The sequence below is a fragment of the Talpa europaea genome (assembly GCF_964194135.1).
Source record: "Talpa europaea genome assembly, chromosome: 1".
Classification (NCBI taxonomy): Eukaryota; Metazoa; Chordata; class Mammalia; order Eulipotyphla; family Talpidae; genus Talpa; species Talpa europaea.
Genome location: NC_140073.1, coordinates 90,932,280 through 90,957,590, shown reverse-complemented (window position 1 = coordinate 90,957,590; position 25,311 = coordinate 90,932,280).

Genomic DNA, 25,311 nt, shown 5'->3' with positions numbered 1-25,311 from the left:
TGAGCTCAACAACTACTAGACTTTTAAAGAAAACTATACTTATTTTCTTTTACCTACAGAGATTAGAAATGCTTCTAATAAAATATTCTTTCTACATGTATGCCATGTTAATAACTTCAGATTTTTCTGCAAGTTAACATTAATCTGTTTATGACTAAAACTGATTTTTTCACCCAGGCTTGTTACAGAGTAGCTGATAATTATGGACCTCCCACATGTATTTGCAAATAGGGAGTTATTCCATTTTTCAAGTCTGCAGGATTGGTTGCATTTCTGCCTCAGTGGTTTACCACATGAAAAGTATTTTTGATAGACTCTTGATCATTTACTATCTGACCCTAACTGCCTTTAGCTATTTATCTCTAACGTCATTGTCAATCATAATTTGGCTCAAATACTGTGTTCTTCTGAAGGAAATTCCCACCAACCTGACACCAAGGGCTCTTTTTCATATAACTTGCTACATTAAAATTGCAAATTACTTAGCTAATTAATCAAGTTCTCAGTTATGGTCCTATAATTCTATTTTTTGCTATTATTTAAGATTTGGCATGTTTCTCTTAATCCCTGAATTAGATTAAAACTTCCCAGTAAATACCAGCCTGAAAATATTTAACAGGCATGTGGAGGCTGTATTTGTGGGTCTTTTTAGTTATTTAGCATAACATTTTCCAGTGACTGTGTGAGGTATGCAGCTTTTCTACTTAATATACTTTATGGCTGTATAATATGGAAATTGTTATCTCTCTATGATGCGTGAACTTTCCCTCCCATCTGTTCTAAGACTAAAACACGTAACTCTCTAAATGGCTCATAACCAGGTAATTTTGGTTAGCTGAGTTACAGCATGATAACTGCTATTAATAACAATAGAACTAACAAGAACGAACTTTCATTTTTCAAAAAATCAAACTCTTTTTAACTATTTTTAATACAGAAGTCATGGGGAACATAGTTTAAAAGTTTCCTTAAGAAAACTACACATATCAATCAGAAACAATTGTAAATCACACAATACTCCATCAGAAAAGAACTTGTATATGTTAGTATTTAATGATTAAAGAATACTGGATTCTAGAGAACAGGCACTATTATGCATCTCCAACATTTGTCATATAAATTGCTAAAACTTCTTCCTGACATTAAAATAGAGGAATAGAGATAACATTCATAAAGTTTTAAATTCTAAGTAGCATTAATTAATTTAATCTCACAAAATCCCAAGAAGTAAGTGCATGATCATATATACTTTACAGATAAAGAAAACGAGGGACAGAGAGATTAACTTGCTCAAGGAAACACAGCAAGTTTACTGGCAGAGCTAGGATTCAAACTCCTGCAGTATACAATTTACTACTATTTCTTGAAGGTTCAATCTATTCATTAACATCTTCACTAATTCTGGAAGCCTTACCTAAAACATTTTCATATCAATTCCTGTCTTACATACTCAGAACCTTTTTAACAGGTTCCCTGCCTGAAAAACAAAAAAAGGTCATGGTGGTCTATTTCCACCTCTTCTTCACAAAAAGATAATTTCTAAGTCTTCACTTAGCTCTACATACTATTATTTCTATACAGTTTATATAATAAAGCTTCTGTGACACTAAGGGTTTATCTTAAAACTCTTAATCTTGCCTCCAAAAGTAATGTACTATATGCCCTAATTACATAAAGATTTTCATGTTCGGTTCAATAGTGAGATATGTTTGAAAACATTTTTTTTTTCAAATCTTTTACAAAAAACTGCTTCTTAAAATATTACTTCTCTCCAAAGTAAAAAATATGACTTTTTTTTAATAAAAAGAAAGCACCCTTTCCATATCCCTGAGCCATGGGACTATATATAACCAAAGATTTTATAGATTATATTCACAGCATTAACAATACGCAATTTTCAGAGCCATCAAGAGCCCCTTCATTGTGATAAGCAACCTTTAAAAAACAATTGTAATTTGCAAATTTTACATACAGCTGAATGAAAACAGACTATACCAAGAAATTAGAGAATGAGACCTCACTAAATCTTTTATTTCAACAGAAAACATTCAAAGACTGAAAAAATATTTTTAGTCTATGCTGACTTTTCTAAGGTTTCCAAACTTCTTCAGCATAACAACAGCTCTAATCAGAAAATCCATGGAAAATTTGCTTTCTGAATTGTTTTTATCACATTTAATAATCTTAGCCTTTGCATATTCAAAGTACCAGTTAGGTTTATCTTAGATGGTTTAGTGTTTCTTGCATTACTTTTATTTATGGTTTTAATGCAACTATTCTATGCTTGTGGTAAAGAGCATAGAGTTCTTTATTGGATATTGTCCTAGTTACTGTCAAAAACAAAAAACCACAGGTAATTCCAAAACCTGCCCATCAAATTAAGTCTTGTCTTTTGTTCTCTTGTAACTTGTCCAGATGATCTGGGTTCAGTAAGACACTCCATTTAAAGTCCAAAGCAACAGAAGTTCTCTCTGTGAAAATTTGTAATAACCAGGCTATTTGAGATATTGATAGTAAATGACACATTTTCATTAGAGAAAGAAAAAAAGGTCCTGTCCCCCCTCATTTTCCCCTGCCTACCAGTATTCTCTAAAAATGTCCTGATTTGTACTGGCTATCTTTTCAGCTGGAATAATCATTTGATTCTGGCAGAACACCTTAACTACATCTGTCATTTGGGGAACAAGAGTGATTAATTTTGGGGTACACTAATAAGCAAACACCTTGAAAGCTGACCATTTCTGAGAGAAAGAATCAAGCAGGATATTTTGGTAAATACAGTAGCATAACCATGCATAACAATATTCTAGCGATAATAGATAGGAACATAGTCTTGCTAATCTGTTGGACTTGCTGATATACAATTAATGAGTTAATAGGGTTGGTATGCAGTAAATGGGCTGGCAGGCAGCTCATTTACCACCCTAATGCTATGTAGTCTCTCAAACTCAAAAAACAGGTTGTTAAGAACTGCTATTAATTGAGAACTCATGGTTGAGAAAATGAGTATGCTCTAAAGGAAAAAAAAAAAGGATTGGGAGAGAGAAATAATGTAAATATGAAGATGAATGTTAACAGGATCAAATTCAATAAAACAAAAAGGGTAAAAAGAAATGATTTCCATTTAGCCTTCCATGTAGTAGAACTTTTCAAGGACTTCCTTAGTGGCAGTAATATAAAAATACACACTACAAAGCTGTTTTATATTGCTTTATTATATTTTATAGAGCTTTTGTACTTTTGGAAATAATATAGTAGTGACCTTGTTCTCTGCCTTCCTTCAAATTTTGACTCATTTTGAAGAACAGGATTGTGTTGATGCTGTATTCTTCGCATCTTCTTAAGTTCTGTCTCTTGCTTCTCCTAGTCCTGACTCAGTAGTATCTTACTTGTTTCCAGCAGTGTATTCCCTCTCTATCTTTTTCACAGCTACATTTAAAAATCACTACCATTGACATTACTTCCATTTCCTTTCTTCAAACATATTTCCCTTTTTTCTCATTACCATAACCAACAGGACTTGTTTACATTTCTGAATGATAGAAATAAAATATATTTCAATACTAGAATCATCTACAAAGGAGGAAAAAGGAAAAGAGAAGAAAAGCACAGTGACAACCATGGTTGATTTCAAGGTCAAGCTAAAAGTGTACATGGAGTTACTGGACAATAGACAAAGACATCAAAGAAAGAATCTCAGCATCAGATGGTATGCTTAAAATCCTTCTGAAATGGGATAATCTTGAAGGCCCCTTCTAATTCCATGAGTATCTGACTCTATGATTAGTAATCACAAAAAATTTTAAGAGCAAACAGGAGAAGAATGCTTTGACAAACGCACTCACTAAGTCAAATACTAGTTTTAATGCCCTTTTTGGAGGCAGAGAACAGAAATTCATAAGCAGTTATGATGATAACAACATTAATTCTTTAAAATTCTAATGCAATACAGCAATCTGTAAGTATTATTTGTAGTTATTAGCAATTTATTACCTAACATATTTAACTAAACCCAAGTTAAAGCAATTAGAATACTACACTGATGGAGGGCCAAGATAAAGAATAAAACAAAAACCCTGGGAGTGATGCTGAAACTCATACCACCAAATAAAAAAATTAGAAAAGACTTGGAATTTTGCCCAACAACAAATAATGTTCTTCTTATTGAAACAGAAAATGTGTGTGTATCTAAGAGAGAGAGAAGCACCATTGTTTCTGTGCACAAAATTTAGGTGGTCTTAAATAAGTTTCATGTATTTGCAATTACTTTAGTGATGCTATGATAAAAACTTTTGGGAATTTGACACATTTCCCACTATCATTCCAAAGAAAAACCCTACTAAAAAGATTTCATGAATATAATCATGAATCTACTTCAATGCAGGAAAAGAAATCCAGATCCAGAATATGAACCATAATGCTTTATTTACACAGTGGTAACATATAATAATAGGTCTAAAAGGGATTCCATTGTACTGAATTGAACAAATTACTGATGTGTTGTAGGAACTTAAACAGAAAAACTGAATCAGAACTCAGAAAAAGTCTTTTTAGAAGATGTTCAAACAAAAAAACAAAAGAAAAATTATGTAAGTCAAAAAATTATTAAGCTATGGTAGTCTCATGATGTAGTAGTTGTTAATTAAGATTAATTTGAGAGGAAACTAATTAAAGGGAAGATATATTTTAATTAATTTATAGAAAAATTTATATAAAAACAATTTTAAAGCATATGCTTTCAGACTAAAAACTACTCTGTTTGGCAAAGATTAAAAAAGCAAAACAAACAAACAGAACACCATCAAATTAAAAAGCTGCAGAACATTTCCCAGAGAGTAAGTGACAATGAGCATATTTTCATGTGCCTGTTGGCCATCTGTATGTCTTCTTAGGAGAAGTGCCATTTTTTTAAATTGTTACCAGAAAGAGAGGGTGCAGAGCACTCTGGAGAGAGGACACAGTGGAATATGGGTATCTTAGTGGTGGGTGTGATGTGGTAATAAACATCTAAAGGGTGTAATCCTTAAAAAAAAAAAAAACTTAAAAAAATAAAAGTCAGAACTTAAAAAAAAAAGCTATCATTAAAATGAAAAGTCACCCTACCAAATACAAGAAAATAATTGCACATCATATATCTACCAAGTATGGCTAAAATCCAAGATCTACAAAGAATTCATAAAATGCAAACAAAGACAACAAAAACCCAATAAAAAAATGAGCCTAAGAGATATACAGACCCTTCTCCAAAGAAGACATACAGATGACCAACAGGCACCTGGGAAAAATGCTCATCATCAATTATCATCAGGGAAATGCAAATCAAAACCACCTATACCCCTGAGGTACATATCAAAAAGTGGCTCACATCAAAAAGACCAGAAAAAACCTGTACTGGTGAGAGTGTGGAGAAAAAGAAATCTGTCACAAGCAGAAAGATAAATACTGGAAGGTATCACTAATATGTAGAATACAAAGTAACTAAATTAACAATCAGATAAAAATAAGTTGAAAAACTAACCCTTGATACCTGACTACAGAGCTGAGAGAGAGGGGAGAGGGGCTGGAAAAAGAGAAAGAAGGGAGGGAGGGAGGGAGGCATAATGGTCTGTGGTGGTAGAGCATGGGTGAGTTGGTGGTGGATGCATTATGGTGGTAACACTTGATGGGGATACCCCAGTATCACCTCAGTTAAAAATAAAAACATAAATTCAGGGCCTCCCGGGTGGCGCAGTGGGTTGAGCACAGCGCTTTGAAGCTGTCCGCAGCCTCTGCAGCGTGGTTTCAAATCCCGGCTGGCCAGGGAGTACCCACATGGCGCGGCAGACCTCTCCTGTCTCGCCCGCTGCTCCCCTCAGCAGTGTTTTTGGTCCCGTCTGCCTGTTCTGCTCCTCACTCTGTCTCTGGTGAATCCTCTCACCCTCACGTGCCTCTGATCTGTACCCCAGCTCTTATATAAATAAATAAATCTTCTAAAAAATTAATTACTTAATTAATTAAAACAAAAAAAGAAACCCTGGTACAATATTGATGGCACTGTACACTGGTTTAGCCTCTATGGGAAACATATAGATCTTTCTCAAAACATTAAAATAGATTTACCATATTATCCAGCAGTTCTATTCTGAGGTATCTACACAAAGAATGCAAAAACACTATCAAAGGGATATATACACAACTATGTACATTTCAGCTCTATTTACTATAGTCAAGTTATGGAAACATCTGAAGTGCTCAATAACATGAGTGGATTAAGAATGCTGAGGTATATATACACAGTATAATACTACTGAGCTATAAAACAAAAAGATGAAATCTTATCATTTTTAACACCGTGAATGGAACTAGAGGGGATGGTATAAACATAAGTCAGAAGGAGGAAGATAAATACTGGATGACTTTACTCTTATGTGAAACTTAAAGAAACAAAATAAGGAAACAAACAAAACTAAACCAAAACAAACCCTAGAAATGTGACTACAGAACCAGAGGGAAAGGTGGAGGATAGGTAGCACAGTGGGGAGGAGGCCCATTGTCTACTGGGAGAGGCCTCAAGGCAGCCATAGTGTAGTAACACACATCATAAGAGGTGAAAACCTATCATATACAGTGTTATAAACCAACATTACCTCAATAAAAATAATACAATCTAAAAAAAAAAAGATCCAGATTATTAAAATCAGCATATATACTGTGTTGGAAACATCAAACTTATGCTTTAAGAATTTTTAACTGTTCCATAAGTAAACACCCTCTTTCTAAGATTAATGACAATGATAATGTAAAGCATATTCTTTTCATATAATGTATACTTCACCCAGAGTGACTTCAAAATATCAAAACAAAACAACCCCCCCCAAAATGAAAAGTCCTTATTATGGAAATACTCAATGTATTAACCTAAGGGAAGAGATTTTAGCCAGTATAATCAACAAAAAGGCAAATAGTAGTTGCAACTCAGGAAAATATCAACAAGTTATACAAGAAAGAAATGGAGGGGGAAAAAACAAAATAAAAATTTCCTAAGTAACTGAAACAAATTCTACTGTAATTTCCAGTAGACAAAACATAGCAAGGAGAGGCCTTGGGACTCAGTGCAAAGATGTAGAGAAGTCCCCACATATCAATACACTGAAATACTAAAATGACAGCAGAGAAAATACAAGTAAATGCACAGAATATGGTAAAGCATATCTGAAAAGGAGATTAATGTGACTAGAGTTCAGTGTTTGAGGAAAGTCTAGGCTCTGACTTCCTGCAGAATTTTGGTGGGGGCACTCATAACAGCGAAAGAAGCCAAATTACAGGAGGAATTCTATGAACCAGCATTAATTCCTGATTTTATGATGTCTGAAAATAGCCATGTTTTACCAAAAGAGAAAAATATCCCAAATTCTACCAAGAATGTCTCAATATTACGTAAATCTGAAAAATAATGAAGGGTTTTGTTGAATAAAATAATATATTGACACAAGAACAAAATTCTTATAAACAGGAAAAGATTTCTGGATTGCACAAATTACCTCCAGGAATAAACAATTGCAGGGTCATTATGAACTAGATGAAAAATAATTGAGAAGTCAAAAACTGAATTCCAAATATTAGCATGTGTAACCAAAAGGAGCTTCTGAGTCATTCTTGTTTATTAGAGATTTTTTTCCAGGTTTAGAAGACTGTCTAATCCAAAATATCATTTTTTTGAGATGTATAAAAAATAAACGGAGTATCATTTTTAGATCTTTCAAAGGTGACAAGTCAGAAGCTATATAAACAAAGGTTAAATGTTTCCAGAAATTTGCTCCATCTTTTCTGTGTTTATAATGAACTGAAATGACTATGAAGAAAAATAGCTGCTTAAATGTTTAAATCAAAATTGTTGGCAATTTTGCTCATATGAATGAAGGAAGTCTTAATTCCATCTCTCATATATATTGCTTCAAAAGCTACTTAAAGTTAATCAAATACAGGATTTCCCCTATCTTGGTGGTATAGTAAGTGCTGTAGATACTAGCTTCTAGTATCTAGTGTCTTGTATTTAGGATCTTAATTTACCAGTTGGTTTTCAATTCTTTAGGTGTTCGAGGTACCTCGAGGCATTTATATTTGAGGATTTTTAAGAAATTGAGGCTTAGGGTTTTTTAAATTTAGATTCTAGATCTCAGTAAATCTTTTGTTAGAATTACATTAAATTTTTTGGTTAAAATTCATTTTTCCATATTTCCTGTGTTAAGACTTTACTATTTATAAAGATTTTCATATTTTTAAATTATGATTAGAATTTTAATAATATTCTTTTACTTTTAGTAAGATCAATTTACTTATACTACTAAATCCTAATTTGTACTGGTATTTATAGCTAGAAATTTTAAGATATTTGGGTCACAAAAAATAGAAGGGGATCTATCATACTAAATATTTTTAATCCCAAACAAATTCAAATACATCATCTTCATAACAGTCTATTCACTCTAAGAAATTTATTACAGCAGTATAAAATAAATATCAGCCTCAATGCAAAGGACCCTCATCTTTGGTTTGTTAGATAAGTAACCATCTTAATGTGGGTTCCTGAAAAGCAGATCCTGAGATTAGTCCTGAGCATACATTATTTATTTTGGAGGTTGAGTAATTGGCATAGGAGTGGAAAAGGTGAGAAGAGAAGGGCAGACAGCCAATATAGTCTACATTAATAAGCTGGCTATCAGATACCAATTGAAGCCTTAGCAAATGGTGTAAAATACATGTTTCAGAATTATCTAAGTTGGGGCCAACTAAGCTGATATTACCAGTCATTGCTTAAGATCTTCCCCCACAGTCCCCCAGATAATGGCTTAGATGCAGGTGTTGATATTTGGAATGTTGATGTGCAAGAAATGGCAAGAGGTTTCAAGAGAATAAATATAAACAGAGTATCACATTATTTCATTAGCATAATTGTTAGGTACCTTCAATCACCACAGGGATCATTCCTCAAAGTAAATTTAGCCCTGCATGTTGGTGAAATTTTTACAAACATGAAATTTTTACACTTTTACCTGGAAGGTGAAAGTATTCTGTCAGTAAGTACCATGAATAGTTAGGTAGTGTGTGACTTTAAATGCTGACAAAATAGGAGTATTTTACGAAGACACTAGGAAACATAATAAACTTAAGGAATAATATCAGTTCATGATTTAACTTTTCCAGGAAATAATCCTTACAGATTCAAGGTTCCAAACTATAACAAGGACAAGGGATGTGAAGCATTATCCTAAATAATCAGTCTGACTGTTGCTCTAGTAAATGGCTATATTCACAGTGAAACTTGAAGGCACAACTTGAAGTGATCAGTAGGATCTACACATATTTTCTCTCAGCAGACCATACGTCTTCTGACTAAGTAATATTTTTCTTATCCATTTTTGAAATCTAATTCAGTCTTAAAATCATTCTTATTTCCATCAATATTGGTTTGAGTAGCATCTTAGGGCATTTTTTTTTTGCCCCCAAATTATGTTTATTGAGGTAAAGAGGCTTTACATCTTTGTATTGACTGACTATTACAGGTTCAAACCCCTACAAATGTATACTTTCACACCCTGCCCTCCACCACTGTCCCAACAATCTTCCACCATGTTCCACCGGGTTCTTTTCTACCTTATTCCCCCTACCAACTTCCCTCTCTGGTCGCCTCAGTTTTCCAGTCAGATATTAAAAGTTTAATATGGGTTTAGTTTTGACTACTTTGCTATAAAAAAAAGTATAAACTCTTGCTATCTGTAACAACCTAGATAGAATTGGTGAAGATGATGCTAAGTGAAGTAAGTCAGGAGAAACACAAATACAGCATAGTCTCAAATGTGGAATACAGAGAAACATAACAAAAGGCGTTCTTCTGGAATATTTCATAGTATTTATATTCATAGTCAGGTAATAAGTGCTCAAGTCTACATCCCAACATAACTATAATGCCAGTGTGCCTATGGTCAATGAGCTGCCAAGACTCATGGATTATCATTTCTACATCTTCACCAAGCTCAATGTCTCATTCTCGATTAGAACTTATTGTCACTGGACAGGTAACACAGATTGGATGGATAAGCCTGGAGCCATGTGGGCCAGACAGGGGACCCTTTTGTCACCTACTACTCACTGATATGGGTTTATTAAAGAGTAGTAATCTTTCATAACTGTGAAAAAGTTAAGTGTATATAAACCAGGACCAATATTTGTAGCTGTGAAACTGATTCATAGTTTTGATTTTTTTTTTTTCAGACAACAGGGAAATAAATGTGAAAAATAAATGTGTATGAAAAAGTGATGAAATGATACTTTCGCTTAAACTGTGCTATAAGTCACACTATTTGTGACAATTTTAAAGGTATTTACTTCCTCTGAATTATATTTTCACAACACAGTTCCCAGGCACTGGCTTATTGCACACGGTAGTGTTCGAGTATTTGTCAGGGCAATTCTGTGGGTTCTGTGGCTATCAGTGTTGCTTTTAATGTGTCTATGTGTGGGTGGGGGAGGATACTAGCTATTTGAGGAGGAGGGTTGGGAGAGAGGAAGCAGGAATAAGAAGGGTAGGAGATTCTTACTTTCATCTAAGAAAATCATTAAATTTCTTCTCAAAATGAAGAAATCTGGCAAAAAAAAATCAGTATATAAATAAAGCAGTGAACATTTAGGAAAAAAGAATAAAATTGAACTTTTATATATTTTTAAAAGATTGGTTTGCATTATAAAATTATATACTACTCCTGAGTAAAAAAAAAAATCAATTTTTATATAGTATGACTAATTTGGTACCATCTCAAAGTTTAATGATAATAATAGAAATTTACAGCTGGAAACAAACTCAGCATACCCAATGCCCAAACTTTGCCTTTATTTTCAAGAATAAAACAGAGCTAAAAGCTTGAATTGTTGAAGGCAATAAATGAAAAGCTAGGATCCAGGTCTCCTCATTTCTTCTTAGATGTTCTTTTCAGAATTTAAAAATGTGTTTTCTTACTCAGAGAATAGTCAAGAAAAGATGTTCGTATATAGTTATCAAGAACTATGCCCTGACTGTTATTAATTCCATTAACATGAATTATAACTGAATTACTCAGTTTTTATTTAAATTTACATCAAGTCACCATTTCCAAAGATAGAGCCACTTTCTAAAAGGCTTATCTTCTAAAATTAAACAAAGTGTGGGAAAATGTTGAAGTAGATAAAATTATCTTTTTAAGAATTTCCAAACTCTGACCCAAAGTAATTTTTTCCCATTTTCCTCTAATGTTGTTTTTAGTTGTTTTTCACTACTCTCCAAAACTATAATTGCAAAACTACACATAGTATTACTAAACACTTCTAAGGCTATAATCAATCCATAAGGAATACTACTACTTCCTTAACAAGTCTTCTGTGGGGCCTCCCCTTGTGGTACAGCGGTTGAGTGCTGGGCTGCAAAGCCTCTGCAGCGCTGGTTCGATCCCTGGCCACCAGCGAGGTTCCCACATGGTGCGCAGACCTCTCCTGCCATGCCCGCTGCTCCCCCCAGCAGTGTATTTCGTTGGTCTGCTTGTTCTGTTCCCCTCTCTGGCTCTGGTGAATTCTCTCACCCGCCCACGCTTCTGACTGTACCCAGTGCTTGTATAAATAAATAAATAAATCTTTAAAAATAAACAAAAACAAAAACAAGTCTTCTGTGTACAGTGTTTTGACTAGGATATCATAGAAAAAGTTCCAGTTGTAAACAAAACACTAAAGAACATAAAAGTAGAGATGACAGGCCTCCATAAACTAATATAGAATCCAGCTAAGAGAATGGTCCACTTATAATAAGAAATATAGTGATTATAGTTATATTCTTATAAATACACAATTATCTAATTATGTTAAGAGTGAATTAGCTGTTAAGGTGAAACCACAACAAATTAATCGTATTTATAGGAGAGTTTCTATCAGAAAATGTGTTTTGGGTTCTTGTTTTGCAGCTGGGAGAACATTTTCCTCTTGCTAAGGATGGTGTCTACTAGCATAGACACCATTTGGATGCTCAAGGAATAAGGTTTCCTCTCTAGAGGGCGCTCCATGGGCACAGAGAAAATGCATCCTCAGGCTTTCAAAAATCAATTGCTAAGAATCCAGATTGTCTAGACTCATATTCCTAGTGAATAGAAGAAACTATAATAGTCACAGGAATTACAGGTATTAAAAGGACAAAAATCAAAGATTTTTTTCCCCCCAAACCTGTGCAAATCTGATCTGGATTCATTTAACATTTAAGTTTATAGTTTATGCCATGTATTTTCCAAAATATTATATAAAAATTCATGATTAAAATCTTAATATACAACTTTGACCCTCACTTAGCAGATGAAAAAACAGACTATGGGAGGCAAAGATCTAGCTCTGGAATGGAAAATTGCAGACCAAGAACCCAAATTCAAGTCCAGAGCTCCATTTCAGTTTTCCACATTGCTTTGATACTTCTCACAATGGCTTGTACTGTTTCAGAATTAAGATGTAGCACATTTAAAACTATTTGACTGTTTTATTAGAAAGTAATAGAGGTAAACTTATAGAATACCAGTACCATGTATAAAAATTGAAGTGAGTGAACCAGTACAAAAAAATTATGAGTGGGAAGTTAAGATTAAGAAAGAATTATAGGAAAATAAATTCTTATATATCATTATGATGACAACAGTATCTTAACTTAATACAAGATCTGCTTGAGCAATATAGTGCTTTCTTCAAAATAGCATTACCATAAGAGAAACAGCATGGGAGGCTCAACAATGTTGTAAGGTGTAAAATCTCTCCAGAATTCTCTTTTTTATGATTCTTCTAATTTCCAGTGATGTAATCAATAATGATTCTAAATCAGAGAAGGCGTCCCTTTTCCCAGGTGACTAGGCTGATGTGATCTTTAGGACCACTGTCCTAGAAACCTAGCTCCATTTACCACATAGTTTTCTAAGTTAGAAATATATTCCAAAATAGTAAATTACAAAGAAATTGTCTAACTTGGGGTTTGGGGTTTCAGTTATTTCCTATTTAATGAAGTAGTGTAGAATGCCTGTGTGAGAATAACTGCATGACCAAGAACATCTACACAGATGTTTCTGGCTCCTCACATATTACTATGAAGAAAGTTAATACAACCTTCTAAAAGGTAAACTGATCTAAAAGGTAAACTGTAAAGTGTGTCTGTCAATATTTAAATTCACTTGCCTCTGATATGAATGATCTATAAGGAAAGTACACAGGGAAAGAAATTTAACTCTGATATACTCAGATCAGCACAAAATTTGGTTTTCTGAGTTGTTATGGTTCTTTGTGGTTTACTGAAGGTTCTCTAATTCTAGACCTGTCAGTGTCAGATCTTGTGAAGGAACAGAATTACATATAAAGTATATTTTGAATTCTCTATTCTTCCCATCTACACATCTATCTCTTTTTTGTTCTGCCCTATTTCTTGCTTCAAAGATAGGAATATAGTATTCTTCCTTCTCCAAACAACTTATTGGAAATTAACTAGTTGAAATTCACATAGAAAATTCAAATATTGTAACTAAAACATACCTCTGAAGAAACAGTAATGCTCACTAACAAAGAGTATTTCATATATTGTTAATGAAAATTGACTCTGGAAGTTACAATTTATTAGCTCCAGTGGAGGTATCTCATATATTTATATACAGTTGGATTAATGTTTGTTATTTAGACTTTCATGTTGTTAGCATTTTAATACACATCATTGTTCATATACAGATAAACATTAAAGAAGCTAACTATGTCTCTTCCCTTAATTCAGTGCAGTAATGTTTTGAAACCTTACTATGAGCAAGACAGGTTTAAGGTGATCTTGGACATTTTAAGGATAACAAGGAATTAGGAAATATCAAATATGTGAAAATCATTGTAAAAGCAGAGGTACAGATGAAATACCATGCAAGCTAAAAGTAAGGAGAGAGAAATCACTTCTTTGTAATTCTTAAAGAACTGATAAAAGCAAATTAAATTATGGTGGACTAGAACTCAACACCTGATACTAAGTAGCTTGGATGCAAGCCTATCCCTAATTGTTACTTAAAAAAACAAACAAAAAACCAACCCTCTAACTCCTGAATTTCAGCCAGGGAATATATAGCTTCACAGATCATACTACCTACCAGTCAATAAACAAAACTACCTCACAAGATTTTTATGCAATTACATTAAAAACTCTTGAAAAAGGGCCTCCCCAGTAGTACAGCGGTTGAGCGCTGGGCTGCAAAGCTGCCTGCAGCCTCTGCAGCACCGGTTCGATCCCTGGCCACCGGCGAGGGTCCCACATGGCGCAGCAGACCTCTCCTGTCTCGCCCACTGCTCCCCTCAAAAGTGTACTTCATCAGCCTGCCTGTTCTTCCCTCTGCTCTGGCTCTGGTGAATCCTCTCACCTTCTTGCGCTTCTGACTGTACCCAGTGCTTGTATAAATAAATAAATAAAATCTTAAAAAAAAGTTAAAAAAAAAAACTCTTGAAGAAAAATACAGCTGGTGAACAAAAACAGGATTACAACAAAGAGAGAAAAAAGGGAAGCCTCAAACGGTAATAAAAATGTCTTAAAGAGGCCCATGACTGAACTAAAAAAAACAACATGAGAGGCTCTGTAGTAGACAAGCAGAAGTAGTGGACAGAATCAGCAAGTTTACATACACACCAATGGAAAATATACAAACAGACTAGGAGTAAACAAGTAAAAAGAGCAAAAACAGTGTTAAGACCTCCTTCGGACAAAATAAGGAGAAACAATATGCACATCAGAGGGGTACTAGACAGAGGAGAGACAAAAGGCACTGACTTTTTTTTTTTTTTAAAAGATTTATTTATTTATTTATACAAGCACTGGGTACAGTCAGAAGTGTGGGAGGATGACAGAATTCACCAGAGCTGGAGCAGGGAACAGAACAGGCAGACTGATGAAATACACTGCTGAGGGGAGCAGTGGGCAAGGCAGGAGAAGCCTGCGTGCCATGTGGGAACCTCGCTGGGGGCTGGGGATAGAACCAGCCTGCAGAGGCTGCAAGCAGCTTCGCAGCCCAGGGCTCAACCTCTGCACCACCAGGGGAGGACCCACTGACTATTTAAAGACTTACTAGCTCTGACTCTGTCTAATCTCAGAAAGTTATCTTGGTTTGTAAAAGAATGAAACTGGACCACTCTTTACATCTATAGACAAATAAATTCAAAATTTATTATAGATTTAGATATAAAATCTGAAAACATAAAATATATTCAAGAAAACATGAGTGATACATTCCAAGACTTATATGATAAAGGTATTTTGAAGGACTCAATTCCTATGGCAAGGGAATAAAGTAAAAATAGACAGTAGAGACTACATCAAATTAAAAAGCCATACACAGACAAACTAAAGTACTAGCAGGTTTAAAAGGCAAAGATTTAAATGTAAAACCTGACTTTAAACTTTGAGATAAGGAATTCTTTTACTTAATTGAGTTCACAGAACATTTATAATATCCTTTCCTTTTCTTTCTATATTATGTTTGTTTTATAAAACTTTCCAAATCTTTCATTTTTGGATTTAATAATCTCCATATGACATTTTCTCTTGAGCACTTCCCTATTTTAAAGACTTATTTTTTTTTTTAATTTATGTATGCATACAAGAGCTGGGGTGTAGGATAGAGGTGGGTGGTGGGTGGTGGTGAGAGTAAGTGAAACAACCTAAATGCCCAAAAAGGGATGACTGGATCAAGAAGAAATGGTATATATACATAATGGAATACCGCTCAGGAATTAAAAAAGATAAACTCAAGGTATTTGAACCAACATGGATTAAGCTTGAAGCAATTATGCTCAGTGAAATAAGTCAGAAGGAAAAAGAAAAATATCTGATGATATCACTTACAGGAGGAATATAGGGAAACTGAACATAGGGTTAAAAAAGAAAAAGACACAGCTTGTCGGCAACTATAGATCTGAGGCTTACAGTAGAGGAGGGAGAGGAAAAGGTATCAAAACAGGGGTGGGAAGAGCACAAGAGACAGTCGTGATGGTTCACAGGTGATGTGGTGGTGGGATATTTATGGGGACTACATGTGAGGGGGGAAATCAGATACTATAAAAAATATGAACAACAATGTAAAAAAATTAAGAATTAATGAAAGGAAAAAAATCACTTTTTATTGAACAATTATATTGCTTACATAATTGTTTTGATATTATAAATAATGCTGAACTGAATACCTCTACTCATTGATATTTGCATACTGTTTCCTTAGGATGAATATTTAAAAAATAATTTTTGAGGTGAAAAGTCATAAAACATAAAATCAACCATCTTAAAGTGAACATTTAGTACAGTGGCATTGAGTGCATCTACAATGTTGTACAAATAACCACCATCTCTACATACCTCTAAAACATTTCCATCAGGAGGAATATTTTAGGGCGTTAGTAAGTATGAACATTTTCAAATGTTCAAATGTTTCAAATCTTTCAAATGTTTTCATTACATACTATTAAGCTGATTTTCAATTTTAAAAAGACCAATTTTACATGTTCATCAGTAGTATCTGAGAGAACTCACTTCACAGCACAGATTTCTATGTGTATTGCTACTTTAAAAATAAATTCCTGACAGTAAATGAAGGAGGGGCTTCCCTGGTGGCACAGGGGTTAAAGCCTCAGAGCTATCAAGCTATCACCAGTCACTGCCACATGAACTCCATTCCCAGCCAGGGAGCTGACCCACATGGCTCAGCAGACTTCTCCTGTCTTAGCCACTGTTCCCTTTAGTAGTGTCTTTCAGAAACTGTGCAAGGCCATGGAATATACTGAGATTCCAGAAGGAAAGACCAGGTATCCATATTATATTTTTTCTTGAGTTGACAGAGGTGGGAGGAATTATGACTGACAAACTAGAGAGTAGTACTAAAATTTCCAGGGTCCTGAGAGATCTTAGCCTGTGTTAAAAGTAAGGGCATTGCCTCTGTGCACTGTCTTAGGAGTTCTGATTAATTTTGTGGACGATCATCCAAATAGACAAAAAAGATGATCAGAGTTGCTCTGTTTGTATTCCTAAATAGAACTTTAACCAAAATAATATTTCTTTTGCCTCAAAAAATGGCAAAGCTCCTTGTGAGTTAGCATATTATTTAAAGCTTACAGAGCTGAGAATGTTGGGACTCTCATCATTCAGGCTGCACAGAATCACTGTGCAAAGGAAGCAAAATATCCACAGAGGCCCAATAATCAGAGAGAGAATAAACAAACAGAATTCTGAGAACTGGGCAGCTTCTAGTGGAAAGAAATTGCTGGAAGAGAGGGAAAAAAATTAACAAAGTAATACAGAAGAATGATCAGCTTTAAAACAAATTCTACAACTTATAAATGATTTTTGAATTTTAAAACAGAAGAATTGAAATTATGCTCTTATTGAACCCACTCAGGACTACTGGCCTTGAGACCAAATGGAAGACGTATTTTAACATACAGAGGAAAAAAAAAAAAAGCAGAGGGAAAACAGACTAGAAAATAACTCCAAGAGAAATTTCAGGTGAGGAAGACAATAATCTTAAGAAAAAAAAAAAAGGAGGTTAGGAATAAAGTAATAATATAAATAAATATTCCTGTTTGAAGAAGAATTGGGTTTGCAAATGAAAGGGCTAAGTTCTAGGTATACTAAGTCATAAAGTAGACATATTTTAAGAGAAAACATTACACATTTCCAGAAAGAAGACGTTACTTTAAAAAAATCAGATTGAATCTTATTTCCTATTTGCAGTACTTAAATCTGAAAGATACAGAAATACTGGAAACAGAGATTTAAAAGATTACCAACAAACAATTCCATGATCAATAAAGTTAGCATTCATCTGGCAGCTTAAAGGAAATAATTGTGGATATGCAAAGATGAAAGGTAAAACTGCTATTCTACTTCATCTGATGAAAATACTTAAGAAAGTATTTGAATCAAACAATCCATGAATCAGAATAGAAATCTCAAGACAGAAGATGACGACTACAAAACGGTGCAAAAAGGTTTGCAATATACCTGTTAAAGTTAAATGGATAATGACTGTCTGACTGGGAGTTTGTAACATAACTGAGAAGGATTCTGAAAATAGAAGAGACATATGGCAAGCAAAAAATCTAATAAACCTGGAACCCAAAGTATTTGACTATGTTAGCTAAACTGAGTTTTAAGGGGGTATAGTAAAAGCACCCCAAAAATCTCATTTGGGAAAGGGAGTGGAATGGGGAATTAAAAAAATCTAGAACATTCACCTAGGAAAGTGAAACAGATTACATTGCGGAAAGTTTTATTTCTAGATTTCATGTAATTATGGAGATGTATTAGTAATGACTATCAAAATAAAAAAACCACAGGCTTTTCATGTTATCAAGAAACAAATGGAAATAATAACACATTTAAATAATAAACATAATGTGAAAAGACTGGTAAAAGTAAAAAAGAAAACAATAAAAATTACAATAATATGGAAGGAATATAGCATAGTAATATACTACTTAGTAATAAAATGAACTCTCTTATATAGAGGGAGTTTCAGATTGGGTTAGAAAAACAAAATCCAGTTGTATGATACTTTACAAAACAACATACTTGAAAGTAACCACCAAATGTTTCCCTTGTTTCAGTGTCAAGAATTTCAGGATAGGGCCTCCCCGGTGGCGCAGCGGTTGAGCGCTGGGTTGCGAAACCACGCGGCCTCTGCGGCGTCAGTTCGATCCCCGGCTGCTCCCCGGCCTCCGGAGGAGGGTCCCACATGGCGTGCAGACCTCTCCTGCCGCCCGCTGCTCCCCTCAGCAGTGTACTTCGGTCCTTCTGCCTGCTCTGCTCCCCGCTCTGGCTCTGGTGAATTCTCTCGCCCTCCCGCACTTCTGACTGTACCCAGTGCATGTATAAACAAAAACAAACAAACAAAACCAGCAAACAAATAAATAAAGCATGCCTCTATAAAAAAAAAAAAAAAAAAAAAAAAAAAAAAAAAAAGAATTTCAGGATATAAAAATCTATTTCCCTACTTCCTTCTTTTCTTCCTTCCTTCCTTCCTTCTTCCCTCCCTCCCTCTCACCCGCCCACCCATTTACCTGTCATCTATCTATCATATCAAAATTAAGATAAATTAAGAGCTGGTATGTGGGTATGAGAAGTAGTTGCTAAAATCAAATTTAGCAAAAGTTGGCTAATATACACTCATTTAGCAGAAAAATATTTTTTCACATTCCAGAAAATTCTAGGACTATTTCTTCATGAAATTGGTGGTAATTTGGATATGTACCCTCCTTACCATTCTCTGCAAATAAGTTTTCCTAAAGTAGTGTGAGGTTTGGAACATTTATTTTTCTTTTGAAAATGTTGAAAGTAGTGTGTTTAAACTTGCTTTATTCCTGAAAATAGTATGGTTTTATTTAAACATATTATTTTCTATATTTGACCACCAAAATGGCAAAAACAAAAAAAAAACAAAGAAGAGAGAAAAGTGGAGGTCAGGCTAGGAAAATTTATTCAACTAGAAATAAAAACTTGGGGAAACTCATACCTCAATAATCTATTGGGAATAATTTACTTGTCATGGTGTAAATTGTAAACCTAAGGTTTATAAACTACAATACCTAATCTCAAAATAAAAAAAAAAAAAAGAAAATGCACCCTACCACAAGTGATGATTAATTGTCCCAAGGTAAACTTGAAGATTGCTCTAAAAATACATTCATGTATCTTTAAGGGATTAAAACAAACAAACAAGCAAAAAACAAATTATAGTACCTCAAGAATACTTCTCATACCCACATACCCAATGATTGCATAATCCTTCAAAATTATATATTCTAAGACACTAACTGAATATGTTTCTCACATAACATTCTGGATAGTACTATCACAATTCCCACATTCCTACAAAAACTATGTTGCTGTTAAGCATGGCAGATACAACAGTATATATAGGTATAAGGAAATGTATGAACATGTAAGTTACACATTACTAAGTCATTCTTCAGATAAGAGTGAACTGTTTCATACATGTTACATGAATGAGCAAATATTCTTATGTAAATATATGCATATATGTAAAAAAGAAAGCAGCACAGAGGAGTTATTGTGAGGTTCTGGGCAAAAAGAAATTATATTAGATTTTAATATTTCAACAAAATCCAAAATATCTTAGAAAACTATATATGACTAATTTATCACTCTATCCTCACTGAACTAACTTAGATGAAGTGACTGATTAGAGTTGAAATCTCACTTTCACTCCTGAATAACTTTTCAAAGATTTGTTTGGGAACTGTCTCGTGTCATGCTTAGTCACCCTCCAAATATGATTTTTATGAGCAAAAGCAGTTAGCTATTTTTGTGTTATGCAAGATGGAAAAAGATGTATGAGTATTCCTTTTTAAGCAACATAATTTGACTTTTATGCTTATTCAATATTAAAAAAGCAGTTCATTTTCACATTTTGGAACTGCCATATGATGTACTTCAATGAAGATCCATTCCTATTGAAAGCCTGGAAAATTTTCTTTACAATAGGAGATAAAAGCAACATAGGATAATTTCTGAATTATCTATGTATACATGTACATTTTGTTTCCTTCCAGTTTTTAACAGTAAACTGAAGAGTAGATTTAGAAAAAAATCTTTAGAAAAATAAAATTGTTAAGAAGCAAATCCTAAAAAATTACAATGCATACAAAATTTCCTTTTTATCTTCTAGTAGTTCTGACTATTTATTGAATACTTTCAATGTGCCAGGCACATTGATAACTCTATGGGTTATCTAATTTAGTCTCTACACACAGGGGTCTATACAGCTAGTATAATTATTTCCATTTTACTAGAGAGGAAACAAAGTGGGAGATCACAAGGGTAGAATCTTAGTGCAAGGCTGACTTTAAAGCTCTTTCCTCTAAAATAATCTAAAGCTTATTTATCAGAAACATTAACCCCAAGCTAAGTGCAAAATAATCATTAGTGAATAGTAACTGCAATGGATTGTGTGCGTGCACACGATCACCCCACTCAGGTGAAGAGGTCATCATACTGAAAAGATACCATTAATATCTCACTCTTTCTGGAATTATCAAGGAATTAGAAACTTTAAGAACATTTTCCAGTTAATTAAAGCATAGCATACTATTTCTCATTTAAAATATTTAAGAACGTAACATAGCTAAACTAAATAATGAAAACCAGGAAAATGCCTCTTGAACATTTTTATAGTTATGATATAGAGCTTTTTTCAAGAAACATAATCTGAAGAACTAAAGTCATCTATAGGAACAGGCAAGACATACATATAAATGACACTAACTTAAAAACTTTTCACAAATTGAACATAGGTTTCTGAGTCACATGTTAACTTAATTTATAGGTGCTAGATATGTAGATTTAGATAAGTTTACTTGAATACTGACTAAGAGAAATATGTAGCACTATAAAAAATGCAAAAAACTGAGATTGAAATCAAGTTTTGAATGTTATTTTAAAAGAAATGCCTTCAAAATAAGCTGTACATGAGAAAAAGTATTTTGATTAGTTCATGCATAAATTATGTATATTTTAATAACAATAAGATGTATTGATGCTTTCAATGGGCCCAACTGAAATTATAATTTACTTGTAAATGGTCCAGTCTTCAGAAGGTCCTATAAAGTAGGTACTACAATCAATCAAACCCAATTTTGCAGATGAACAAATTCAAGTGCACAGAAGTTAGTTGTCTTAGTTCACATAACAATAAAGTAGAATCATTCTTTAATGGAAAGTAGATATTACTGAAGATTATTTTAGTTATTGCAATCTACATATGACGTGGAATCTAAAATATAAAATGTTGAATCCAGTATAAATAATGGGCCTACTGAATAATAAGAATTTTTAATTCAATAATTTAAAATAACTAAAACTAGAATGGAACTTCCTTAACCTGGTAAAGGGCATCAAAAAACCCAAAACTGCCCGCATACTTAATGGTGAGACAGCATGCTTTAACCCTAAGGCTAGGAACAAGACTCCTGCCACTTGCATTCAATAATGTACAGCAGTTTCTACTCAGGGCAATGAATCAAGAAAAAGGAAAAAAAGATGAGCAGATTTGAAAGGAAAAAGTAAATCAATCCTCATTTACAGAAGTCATGATCTTATGTACAAAAAATAATAAGAAATTCACTAAAAAAATTCAAACTAATAAACAGGATCAGTAACATATGTAGCAAGATTAAAAAATCCAATGTAGAACAATTGTATATAAATATCAATGAATATTTCAAAAATGAAATTAAGATAGCCATTCAAATTATAATTATGAACAAGAAAACACTCAGCAATACACTTTTTTTTTTTTTAAGTTTTATTTATTTATACAAGAACCGGGATACAGGCCAGATACAGTGGAGGGTGAAAGGATTCACCGGAGACAGAACGGGGAACAGAACAGGCAGACTGACAAAATGCACTGCTGAGGGGAGCAGCAGACGTGACAGGAGAGGTCTGCCGGGCCATGTGAGACCCTCGCTGGCCAGGATTAAACCTGCGCTGCAGAGGCTGCGGACGCACGGCACCCAACCGCCTGCGCCACCAGGGGAGGCCCAGCAATAAACTTCTTAAAACAAGTAAGACTTAATCTTTAAAAGTTGTAAGGTATTTTAAAAAAATCTACACAGATGAAAGGAAAGGCACAGATGAAAGGAAAGGATTTCCGAATCACAAAACAATATTGTTAAGACAATAATATTACTGAAACTGATATAGAGAGTGAATGCAATCTCTATCAAAATGCCAGGTGCAAATTTTGTAGAAATTGACAAACTTATTAGGATTTCACATGGAAATGCAAGGATAATTAAAACAATTTTGAAAAAGAACAAAGAAAACTGACACTTCATAGAATAAAATCAATATAGTCATAGCATAAGGACAGACATGTAGATTAATGAAACATAATTAACTGTCAAGAAATAAACCCCTACATTTATGGTCAATTAGTTTTCAACAAGGATGTTCAATGAGAAAGAATAATTTTTTCAACAAATGGTGCTGGAGTCAATTGGAGGTCCACTCAAAAAAAGGATGAAAGTTTACCCCCTTTCTTAAGTCATATACAAAAATTAACTCAAAACAGATCATACTTCTTAATATAAAATCTGAGATCAGGAAACCTTAAAAAAAAAAAACAGAAATAAATCTTTGTGACCTTAAGATAGGCAAGTCTTCTTGAGATATGACACCAAAATCATATGCAATAATAAAATAAAAAAACTGGACTTCATCAGAATAAAGAACCTTTGTGTTGTAAAGAATACAATAAAACAAAAGAAGTGACAAGATGACCCACAAGATGGGAGAAAATTTTTATATGTCATATATTTGATACAGGACAAACTAATGTCCAAAATTGATGAATAAACAAAATGATTGTCCAAATAAGAGAATATTATTCACCAAATAAAAGGAAAAAATTTAGGATTCATAAAATATCAATGGACATTCACTATGCTACATGAAAGAAGAGCAGATAATGTGTGATTCAATTTTTGTCAAATATCCAAGATAGGCAAATTTACGGAGAAAAACAGTAAATTAGTAATATCTTAGAACTTGGGGGATGTGTGAAAGAATAAGAGGTAATCTATAACTATATAGTGCTATTGGGGAATAATGAAGACATTCTAAAATTGATTGTTGTACAACTCTGAATACATTAAAACATCACTTTATTGTACTCTGAATGAGTGAATTATATGGTATAAATTATGTCTCAATAAAACTGTTAACTTTTTATCATTTTTAAATTTAATGTAAACTATTTGTGAATAAAGTCTACCTTAGGTGACTGGGTAAATGCTGCTTTGTGAAATACAATGACAAGGTTAAAATCCTTTTTGTCAAACACCGATGGTCTCACTCAAAGCAGGAATTTAGAAAACCTAAATAAGGGACCAGGAAAAAGACTAATCATAATAAAGTAAAAATTAAAATCAACAAGCAATTATAAACCAGAGACACACTGGGGGGGAAGCAGGGACGAGGGATTAGAGTCAAAATAGGGGGGGGTGGGAATTGAATGGGGAATATAACCAAGATGAAAATGCATACATTGTGCAAAAATGAAAAATGATGCAAAAATATATAAAATAAAAAAATAAAATATATAACATTGGTCAAATCCAGTTTGACCAATGCAGTTCCTGTACTGAAACTATTATCAGATATAATGATTTAACTTTAATCACAGTACAGCTAAAAGATTAATTTTTTTTTTTAAAGATTTATTTTTATTTATTTATTTATGAAAGCACTGGGTACAGTCAGAAGTGGGAGGGTAAGAGAATTCACCAGAGCCAGAGCGGGGAGCAGAGCAGGCAGAAGGACCGAAGTACACTGCTGAGGGGAGCAGCGGGCGGCAGGAGAGGTCTGCGCGCCATGTGGGACCCTCCTCTGGTGGCTGGGGAGCAGCCCGGGATCCAACTGGCGCTGCAGAGGCTGCGGGCAGCTTCGCAACCCAGCGCTCGCTCAACCGCTGCGCCACCGGAGAGGCCCCCAGATTAACTTTTTTTTTTTAAGGCTGAGGTCAGTTCCCTCAGTTCCCTTAAAAAAAAAAAGATTTATTTATTTTTATACAAGAGCTGGGGTACAGGCCAGAGGCACGGGAGGGTGAGAGGATTCACCAGAGACAGAGTAAGAAGCAGAACAGGCAAAGGGACCGAAATACACTGCTGAGGGGAGCAGAGAGCTGACAGGAGAGGTCTGCTGCGCTGTGTGGGAATCTCCCTGGCCAGCCAGGATCAAACCCACGCTGCAGAGGCTGTGGACAGCTTCACAGGGCTGTGCTCAACCCACTGCGCCACTTGGGGGGCCCTCCTTTTTTTTTTAAGATTTATTTATGCATACAAGAACTGGGGGGTACAGGCCAGAGGAGTTGGGGGGGGGTGAGAGTATTCACCAGAAACAGAGTGGGGCACAGAACAGGCTGAATGACTGAATACACTGCTGAGGGGAGCAGTGGGCGAGTCAGGAGAGGTCTGCTGCACCATGTGGGCTGCTCCCTGGCCACCGGGGATCGAACCTGTGCTGCAGTGGCTACGAACAGCTTCATAGGTTGCGTTTTAACCCCTTGCGCCACAAGGGAGGCCCTAAAAGATTAACTTTTAATAGTATTTCTTGAAAACACAACTGATTTGCCCCAATAATTTAATATGGCAAATTAACTCACTTTTGTAATTTGGGTTACATTTTGAAACTAATTTAGTAGGTAGAATAAGACATGCCACCCACTTTTTTTAGCGAATTATGGCAACATTACT